The following is an 11,457-nucleotide window of genomic DNA, read 5'->3' as shown; positions in this document are numbered from 1 at the left end:
TTTGTTTTTCTAGGCTGCCTAGTGCTAATTCAACTCTGAGAACATTTGATATATTCAATTCATAACATTGCAAGTGAAAGGTGAGCTAGATACATGTTGAATGGAGTATACCTAGATGGAGAGCCACACCCTGAGCTTTATTAGTCTATAATGTGACTAAGGGAATATCTACAATGTGTTTACAACTGTCCAGTGAAACCAAAGTCATCAGTCTAAATACAACCTCATATTATCAGAGAACTTTGGATACTAAAAACTGAACCCTTAATAGATTACAATTGGCAATAATGATGTCACGTTGATAATATGAAACCCGAAGTGCAGCACTTGTAACCGTAGAGAAAAAACCTATAAAATAAAGTCCAAGGCAAGCAAATCTGGCAGGGGCAAGTCAAATTTATGGTCAGGTAGTCCAATATACAAATATCCAGGCAGCAAAGATACAGAAATGGCAGGCCAGAGGTCCGGTAAATCAGAGGAAAAGGCAGGCCAGAGGTCCGGTAAATCACGGAGATCAGAAATTACACATGTAGTATTGCAGGGAAGTAGCACAAAACAACTGAGCATTGGGGCGGCCATGCTAGCAGGCTGCAATACACTATGGCTCCTGAGGAATCTAGCTAATTTTGGATAAATACCCACCTTACTCTGCTTGGAATACCCTGGAAGTTCGTGGTACAAGGTCCTGGAGTGCCCGGTACAGCTGAAGCACCTGATATCGTGGGATTCTGGGTCCTGGAGAGATACTCTGGGGCTTGAGGACTGAGTCCTACATGGGAGGGGAATGGGGCGGACGGCCGCCCGGCTAATGCGAAACTACAGCATACCTGACGCCCCCCCAACCCTGAACTGAGATGCCAAACTCAACATGCAGACACAATTAAAATGGCGGATGCCTCATGTTTACGGGGCCAGCAACTCGACTTGGAGACCAGACTGGACAGACTCTTCACGGAATTCTGGGCCAAGCTGACCAACAGAATGCAGACCACCACGCTGGAACTGCCTACCGCAACGGTGTCTCAACGCTCACAACCTCCGGCGGCAACACAAAAGAACCTGCCAATGAGGCCCAGAAAAGGCCCAAAGCGGAACTGGAGACCCGGGCAAAACACCAAGATCCCCATTACCACGTGGTATTCCAAGAAATGGAGGTCGGGGACCGATCATCGGCCTAACAACGCCGGCCGCTTCTCCACCCACACACACGGCACATCGAGTCAACCTGGGACTTACCCGTACAGACCAACCCAAACGGAGACAAGGTGCTGGAGAGTGCTGGCGGACCATTGCGACAGGAGACCGGAGGCATATGGAACCCAGGATGCCGTGCTGGACTATGAATTCCCCCTGCAAGGGGTAGGGTGACTATACACTATGAACTGTCAGACGGGCACCAGCCTCTCATGTCTGCCCCACGTACCCGTAAGAGACTTGTGGATCACCAACTGAGGCAACTGTTAACTGTTTTGTATCTGATGGCTAGTTAACCCAGAACAGCCTGCAACACTAGCTTAAAGTACTATTTACAATTGTGGCCTAGGGCAATTTACCTAGCTTGGTAAGACTACCTATTGAAAATGGTGATAATCAATCATATGCATCTCATGGAGCAAAGTGTTTCTTTATCTTGTGAGCAGCTTACTGTCTACCCATGTGCTACCAAATGTTTGACAAATTTTCTTTACATTTCTGCTAGTTACTCAACAACCAAAACAAACAAAACAAAAAATGTATGCTGTTATTTGGAATGCCATGCTCTGACCAACATTGTTTGTAATAATTCAGATTGTGAATGCTGTCGTGGCTAGACAAGCATGTATTGCTAACCTGCGCACAACAAAAATAAAGATTTACAAAAAAAAAGACAGTATCATACATAAACAATGGTATGACAATTTCAAGCGGTACAGTAAAATAATGTTAACATTGAGGTTTCAAAGTTGTAAAGCACATTTTCATATAACGAGCAGGCTGGGTGACATACCCAGGGTTGTTATGTGAGTTATTCCCGTGGTGTACTACAAGTGTGGAGGTGTGAGGGTGCTCCCTGGTTCGGGCTGCAATGTGTCAGCGTGTGTGGGAGCATGTGTATAAGTGTTGCAAGCAGGTTCAGGTTTGTGGTTCTGGATGCCTGTGTGTACGCGCCTGTGGAGCTCTTATTAGGACCAGGTTGGCTGGGATGACGTGTGTGGGGTGCTCCGGTGGGCGTTGTACCCTGTGTGGCATCTCATCTATCCCCCTATCCCTGGGGGTGGTGGGGGGTGGGTGGAGTGGCGGTGATCATAGTGGGCGTCAAAGTACTATCTTGCGTGGGCGACTGTCTGTCGTTCTTCTGAGAGTGGGGGCCCCAAGACTGCGGTTAGAAGGAACAAACCAAAACAGAGCAAACTAAAAATAAAAGGAGGGGAGCACAGAGACATATATGCGGTGTGATATAGGGAGAGTGAGCTGCAGAAGCCCAGCATAGGGGGAAAGAGGAAAAAAAAAAAAAAAGGTCAATTTAGGAGTTAATAGTCCTTAAAACTACCACTCCTCATCTAAAGAGATCTAGATCTTCCCTTTGGCAGTTGTGTGACTTGTGTCCGTGCCATGCATACTGTCCCTGTGGAAATGATTATTATTATTATTATTATTATTATTGCCATTTATATAGCACCAACAGATTCCGTAGAGCTTAATGATCCTCTGAACCATAAACCAACTTACGTTTGGTACCCCTTTCACTCTTAATATAGGGATGTTAATAAGGCAAAGCTTGGCCACTATCTTCACATCCCTTCTACGTATCCAATGGGCCCAGGCTCCTTATGGTTAAATCCAGCTATGGTCTGAAAATGATTAAGTTGGACACGTGTGGTTGGTTTTAAACTAAGAAATATGTCAATATGTTAATAATTTAAGAAGTGATGTAATATCATTCTAAATCTATGTACATTTTTGACGGGACTGTCTCTCCATCCTTAGAGAGGGGTTCCATATATCGATGGAGACAATGGTAGGGTATGTAAACCCAGGTCTTCCTCATGTTCACTGAGACTATTCAGACTGCTCTGTCCAGTAGCATCGCTGTACACTGTTTATACGCCTGAATGCTCCTGTCTCACTGCTTCTTGGTTTATTGGTGTCACAGCTAATGATGCTCATTATAGAAGGCTGAAACATTAGTGGCAAGCAATTTGATGTTCTGTGCTGATTGACGATGAACACAAGAGTGTCTCCATGACATCAGTGTATCAGTGATCCCAGCGGAGATACATCACTATACCAGCCCAGTTTGCTTACTGTTTGTCTATTGTTTAACATCAAGCAGCACGTCTTCCTTAACATTTTGGTGATTTTTAATACATTTACATATATATGAGTTTTTTATTTCTTTTTCAAATATATGAAAGGGTTACAATGCTAAAATGGTGGAGCAGTTCAATAAGCGGAGACATGTGTAAAACATTTTGTGTATACAGAGATTACTACAAATTATAGTATCCAACTAAAAAAAAAAGTACACTTTTTGTAGAAGTAGGTCTTGGGAATTGAGGAGAAGAGAAAAAAAAAAAGGAGCGGAAAAGAAGAACAAGGGGATGCAGTAAGGTAAAATTTGTATTGCCTTTTTAATCAATGTAGGGATTCTAAATAATAACTTTAACGCTGACACATAAAATTAAGCCCTGTATTCAAACTCCCACTACTCTTAGGGTAGCAGCGATAGCGGTATTATTTATCAGCCCAAATACACAAAACAAAAGTTACCTGTGCATTATTCAAAACAACTCCTGTTAAGCTACACGACGGTCCAATAATACCTCTTTCTATCTTTCTATCTCTTTCTTTTTCTGCATTTAAGTATCTGCTTTACTAGTCCTCCTGGAGAGTATTCAAATATTCCTACAGAAACACCTATTACTCTCAGCCGCATATTATATAACTCTGGATTTTCAGTGCATAAAGAGGGCAAGATCTTCTGATTTTCATTTACCATGCCAAACTGTCATAAAATTTGTTCAAATTGCAGGAGATACTTGTGTTAACCAAATCTCCACACTACAACAGAATAGAATGGGTTAAGGTGATCATTGCTATGATTGTGCGTTATTATCAGCACATGTTCTAAATTAAAGGCTTGTGTAATGTTAGCAGCCCGACCAATCAGAAGCAGCCAACATGATGTCATTATTTGTTCATATGAACTGTCTTGTCTGTGCGGTGGGGGAGAGAGAGATGAAATCCAGAATTCATGTTGTTGTAGAGGCACACCAAGCAGGATATCATGGGTGGGAATTCCTGTTATGAGAATGGCAATGACTCTAGGACATCTAACAATATTAATACATAAACAGACTTACACGAGCGAATTTCAGCTCTAAAAAAAAGGCAAAAGCCTATAAATAAATTTATCAAAAATATATATATATATATATATATATATATATATATATATATATATATAAAATATAGATAAATTCCAAACAGAGTGCACTCCGTTTGGAATTTATCTATATATATATATATATATATTATTTTTTTTTTTTTAAGCAATCATCCTGGCATATTCTGGCAGTCTAAATAAATTATGAATTTCCAGCCTTTGCTGTAGGAAACACATAAAGCATTTAGCCATGAGTTGTGGCTGAAATGCTCTTGTGCACATATGGGGTAATGCAAAAAAAAAAAAAAAAAATACTTCCACAGAAACGTTAGGTTAGAAAAACCCAGGAGGGATATTTTCCTTAAAGGGAAACTCCAGTGCCAGGAAAACAATCCGTTTTCCTGGCACTGGAGGGTCCCTCTCCCTCCCACCCCCCAATCCCCAGTTGCTGAAGGGGTGAAAACCCCTTCCGTGACTTACCAGGGGCAGCGACAGGTCCCACGTCGCTGCTTCCTCCTCCCCCGCCGCTCCTCCTTCTGGTTACGTCGGCCGGTGGGCGAGACTGATCTCGCCCGCCGGCCGAGGAGACCTAATGCGCATGCGCGGCAATGCCGCGCATGCGCATTAGCGCACCCCATAGGAAAGCATTGAAAATGAATTTCAATGCTTCCCTATGGGGAATAGAGCGACGCTGGAGGTCCTCACACAGCGTGAGGACGTCCAGCGACGCTCTAGCACAGAAAACCTGTGCTATGAAGCAGGAAGTGTCCTCTAGTGGCTGTCTAATAGACAGCCACTAGGGGAGGACTTAACCCTGCAAGGTAAATATTGCAGTTTTAAAAAAACTGCAATAATTACACTTGCAGGGTTAAGGGTAGTGGGAGTTGGCACCCAGACCACTCCAATGAGCTGAAGTGGTCTGGGTGCCTGGAGTGTCCCTTTAACTGCCAACTGTGAAACCATGTATGGTTTTATAATCGCTGCTGCAAAAAGATAATTCAATTTGTTAAGTTACACTTTGATTGATTTAATGCTGAAGTGGCAAATTAATTGTTTTCTTCGGGTCACTAAATTCTGTGAAATTATTTTCATTAGCTTGCAACACATGGTTTAGTTTATAAATGCCTATCAGATGCATAGACAGTTTCAATATTCTTTGAGGATCCAGCATCTTAGTGGCCATGTAGCCATCAAACTGGTTGTGGGTGGGTGATTGATTTTAGAGTTCAGGGAGTTTTAATGCAGATGTCATTGCCTGTCTCAAACGCTTTCTCATTGGATACGCCATTTATTTCTGTGGCAAGCCTATATCAGGAGGACATAATATGGAAGTGTCTGTAAGTTAAATGTTTCATTTATTTTTGTCCTTAAAGAAACACTATAGGGTCAGGAACACAAGCATGTATTTCTGACCCTATAGTGTTAAAACCACCACCTAGCCCTATTCAAATCTGCAGCTGCTGCCTCTGCCCCTGATCTGCCTGCTGTCTGCTGACATCATCAGAAGTGGTGGTTTGAGCCAATCTCAATGCCTCCCCATAGGATTGGCTGAGACTGTTAAGGAGGAAAATCAGGGGCAGTGCCAGCACAAGTTAAACACAGCCTTGGCCAATCGGCATCTCCTCTTAGGGATGGATTGAATTAATGCACTATATGAGGAAAGTTCAGTGTCTCCATGCAGAGGGTGGAGACACTGAAGGGCAGTACTGCACAGTGTGCAGCACTGCCCCAGGAAGCACCTCTAGTAGCCATCTGAGGAGTGGCCAGTGGAGTTATCACTAGGCTGTAATGTAAAAACTGCATTTTCTCTGAAAAGGTAGTGTTTACTGCAAAAAGCTTGAAGGCAATGATTCTACTCACCAGAACAAATACAATATGCTGAAGTTGTTCTGTTGACTATAGTGTCCCTTTAAAGGGTCACTCCAGACCCCTAAAACACTTTAGCTTGCTGAAAAGCTTTATATGTGAAGAGTGTGTCCTCTTGTTTTAATTTTGCAAAAAGTGCTGATTTCAATAGAAATTGACAATTTTATTAATTAACCTGGTTACACCCCCTGTCTTCCAAGCAGACAACAGGTCCTGTTACTTCCTGGTTTGTTTAGCCCAGTGAAGCTAAACTCAAGAGACAGCAATTGCTCAGAGCACCTGCCCTGCAAAGACTGCTCATTGAGCTGCATTGGGATGTTTGTCATCTAAAATTTCTCAAAATAGCCTCGGCCCTGGCCACACTTTCACTTACACCTCTAAACTTAAAGAGTCCCTCTGTGTCCATTTTAAATATTGGAAGGTATGTCAGCATGATGTGATGCTGAAAAATCGCAGTACTTTTACTCATGCAAAGTCAGTATAGATCAGCTGCATTCCTTTGTTTGGAAGACTAAACTAACTAGAATATACAATAATTCTGGTTCTAAAGTTTTTTTTTGTTCATATACATTTTTATTGAGTTTCTACAAAATATAATAACAGATATTCTCTCTCTTTTATATATATATATATATATATATACATACATATATAGAGAGAGAAAGAATAGTTATTATTTTGTAGAAACTCAATAATAATAATAATAATAATAATAATAATAATAATAACAATAATATTTGTCTAAGGTAGTAAGTGTACAGCCTGTATAACAGTGTAAATTTGCTGTCCCCTCAAAATAACTGTGAAGAAATGACTTTTGTATTCGGTATTTCTGCCTGTTTCTTGCTATTTCTTCATGTTTTCAGTTGGCAGATGGAACTGCGGAACAAAGACCACCCCTGGCTCACTTAACTTCAAAGCCGGCATCACTTTCACCCTCTACGTGTGCGGCCAGCGTTCGTACTGCCGAACGCCACGTGGAGAAAACCGCGGCCATCTTTTTTTCAGTCAAACAAAGGCAGCGGGACTTGGTCGTCGATTGTCTGGAACTAAAATTGGACACTCGACTTCCCGAACACCGGTCTCGAACATACGAACGCTGGAACTATATGTACCGATTAGCTAGAAGAGCACTATTCGGTACATTTGTGTATACGAATGAGGGGAACAATCGCTGCTAAGAGCCAGGGGAATTCGGTTATCATTTATATTCGTTTTTCTCCTTTTTCTAAAGTGACCGGCAAAACCACACAAAATAATGGAACTATTTTGGGCAGCCCACCCACGGTGACCCGGTCACAAAGGACTTCCATGGTTTTTGAGAACCCCTGAACCAATCTGGGTGAAATTTGAATATGTTGGTCACCCAGATCGGGGCTATCAGGGGACATAGGGGATACATTTGTGGGGATACCCCATGTATAAAGGGGTGTTCCAGAAATTGGGGAAACTAGTGATTTTTCTGCCTGGAGATAATTAGGTTGTTACTGTATCAGACCTGATTATCTCCAGGGCTAGGGGAGGGAATTATATGTTTGTGTTGGGTGTGTTTTATATTTTTACTGTACAGGATTGGATAAATGTTACTCCTCCCTGTGGGATGTCCCCTTGCATGGGGACCTGCATAAAAGGCTATGTGTGTGAACAAAGCTCAGTTCTACTTGTATCCTGATCCTTGACTCTGGCTGTTATTTGGAATTTGTATGCTTTATTAAGGGAATTAACTTGTAAAGCTATTTGTATTTCGTATGGATTTCGTTCCTTGGAACTACCGAACGGAGGTCTATCTACACTAGACCCTGGCGCTTCGGGAGGAAACTACCGAAAGAGGTTTGACTATACTTGGTTTCCTTACAATAACCCAACATACAGCCATTAATGTCTAAACCGTTGCAAACAAAAGTGAGTACACCCCTAAGTGGAAATGTCCAAATTGGGCCAAATTATCCACTTTCCCTCCCCAGTGTCATGTGACTAGTTGGCGTTACCTGAAAAAAAGAATTGTTGCTCTACATAAAGATGGCCTAGCCTATAAGAAGATTGCCAAGACCCAGAAACTGAGATGCAGCATGGTGGGCAAGACCATACAACGGTTTCACAGGACAGGTTCCACTTAGAACAGGCCTCGCCATGGTCGACCAAAGAAGTTGCGTGCACGTGCTCAGCATCATATCTAGAGGTTGTCTTTGGAAAATAGACATATGAGTGCTGCCAGCATTGCTGCAGAGGTTGAAGGGGTGGTGGGTCAGCCTGTCAGTGCTCAGACCATACGCCGCACACTGCATCAAATTGGTCTGCATGGCAGTCGTCCCAGAAGGAAGCCTCTTCTAAAGATGATGCACAAGAAAGCCCACAAACAGTTTGCTGAAGACAAGCAGACTAAGGACATGGTTTACTGGAATCATGTGCTGTGGTCCGATGAGACCAAGATAAACTTATTTGGTTCAGATGGTGTTAAGCGTGTGTGGCGGCAACCAGGTGAGGAGTACAAAGACAAGTGTGTCTTGTCTACAGTCAAGCATGGTGGTGGGAGTGTCATGGTCTGGGCCTGCATGAGTGCTGCCAACACTGGGGAGCTACAGTTCATTGAGGGAACCATGAATGCCAACATGTACTGTGACATACTGAAGCAGAGCATGATCCCCTCCCTTCAGAGACTGGGCCGCAGGGCAGTATTCCATCATGATAATGACCCCAAATACACCTCCAAGACGACAGCTGCCTTGCTAAAGAAGCTGAAGGTAAAGGTGATGGACTGGCCAAGCATGTCTCCAGATCTAAACCCTATTGAGCATCTGTGGGACATCCTCAAACAGAAGGTGGGGGAGCACAAGGTCTCTAATATCCACCAGCTCCATGATGTTGTCATGGAGGAGTGGAAGAGGACTCCAGTGGCAACCTGTGAAGCTCTGGTGAACTGCCCATGAGGGTTAAGGCAATGCTGGAATAATGGTGGCCACACAAAATATTGACACTTTGGGCCTAATTTGGATATTTCCACTTTTGTTGTCAACGGTTTAGACATTAATGGCTGTGTGTTGAGTTATTTTGAGGGGACAACAAATTTACACTGTTATACAGGCTGTACACTTACTACTAACGATTTATGCAAGTAAAATGTAATTTAGAAGAACAAGGTAACTAAAATGTACTAACAACGTATCTTATTTACAAAAACTATTTTCTAAACACATTTATTATTAGTTTAAAGACAAGTTATTGTAAGAATTATTATTGTGGAGCTCTGTTATACACTCAGGCACACCAAAAATAATCAGCGCTTACAAAAGGGGGCATTAGGAGAGAAAAAAAGGATTTGGACCCAAAATGGAACCTGTACCTCCTATATAGGAATACTTGGGATGTATATGCTAGATTGGCCTGTCTTTCCATTAAAGATAATGAAGATGCCAGGATTGGTTTCTTCACTAATCAACCTTCACATGATCACATCAACCTTCATCCGAGCAAGAAAATGCAGTCAACAAGTGAATATTCCAAGTATTTGCCCCCAGAGAGGTATTTCTCTGGAGAAACATTGGAGTCATTCAATGAATAGGTTGTAACCCCTAATCTGGACATGATGATTTAAAGGATCACTATAGGGTCAGGAACACAAATGTTTATTCCTGACCCTATAGTGTTAAAAACACTATTTAGGCCCCTGCTCCCCCTACAAATAGTAAAAACTCACTGCCTTTTCTCTGAAAAGACAATGTTTTATGCAAAAAGCAGTAGTCAACACAGCAGCATGCAGGTCTAAGCAGAGTACTAAGTGACAGGGACAGCAATAGCATGCTCCACCAGTTAGTTCTCTGTCACTATGCTACTTCTCCAGCAAGAGTTTCTCATACTTGCATGGGGGGTATAGGAAGTGAAGTCCTCATGTTGGCATCATAAGAGAAGATTCTTCTACTTAGGGAAGTGTCGCCAAGTAGGGCAAATTACAGCAGTGAGGAGACAGCAGGCGAGGAAGGTTGTTACAATAATGTAACACCCATGGACCTCTGAGATGGGGAGACAGGCAACATATAAGTAGAACTATAATACTTATTATTATCACTAGGATACATTATTTTTTTACTGCCTTGGGAGAAGATGATATATGTGAAAGGAAACATGCCATGACAAGTTTACCTTAAAATTATTTACTTTTAGTTATGAAAACATGTAGGGCATTTTTGAGATTAAACTAAAAATAAAAAAAAAGAATACTCTGGTTGTATGTTGAAATGTGTCCATAATATTGAGAAATGTGACAGATAAACACAAGAGGAACTCTTGTTTCCTCATGTCTGTTCCCAATTTCCAATCATAATGTGCTGTGACTCATTAACCATGAATGTGAACCTGAATCACACACAATTTAACTCTCTCTCAGGGGAGAGTGATATAAAGTGAGATATTCTGTCGTTACTAATGACAGAGGGTAAGTGTCGGCCTGCCCACAAAAAGTAACTCTGTAGAATGCAACCTACTTGTCGTTAAAGGGATACTTACCCTCTATGAATCATTTGCCATTGGGAAGAATATCTTCCTGTACCTTACAACAAAAAAAAAAAAATCAAAATTCTTCCAAAGTAAGCAGCCTCAATTTTCTTAAGTCATCTTGAGAGTAATAAGAACAATATATGTGGAAAGGTGGTCAAGGAAATGTCAGTGTTATACAAGGTTACATCTTTCTGAATTTAATCAGAATATGTATGTATTTAGTTATTCAGCAGAAGGTCGACAGAAGGTCTGCATACATGGACAAGTCAATAGAGAGGAGCAAAAAAAACATGTACTTGTTGTACAGCATGGTTCCTACAGAGGATAAATGCAAGGAATACTAGAAAAGGGACTAGAGGCAAGCCCGGTGCAAGGATTTTTGGATACACAGGCAAATATGCATTTTGACGCCTCCCCCTTAAAAAAAAAAGTGTCTTCACCTGTGTATCTTGTAAGCCCCCTTTTGATTTTCTTACCCTCTTTAGTGTATTTTATCCCCCCTTTACTATGTCTTACACCCTCTTGTTTGTCTCTTATAACCCCCCTTGTGTATCTCTTTCTTCCCCCCCAACCCTTTTCTGTGTCTCTCTCCCCTCAGTGCATCTTGTGTCTTTTTCCATGCAATATAGACATAGATCTATAGAAACAAACAACCATACAGGCACTCAGTCACAGAGATATGCAGGCACACAATTAACCCCTTCAGGACGGAGTCAATAGTGCACGTTCTGATC

This window comes from Pelobates fuscus, chromosome 3 (genome assembly GCF_036172605.1).
Source record: "Pelobates fuscus isolate aPelFus1 chromosome 3, aPelFus1.pri, whole genome shotgun sequence".
NCBI lineage: Eukaryota > Metazoa > Chordata > Amphibia > Anura > Pelobatidae > Pelobates > Pelobates fuscus.
The sequence above is the reverse complement of the archived record's forward strand: the minus strand, read 5'-3'. Positions refer to the sequence as shown.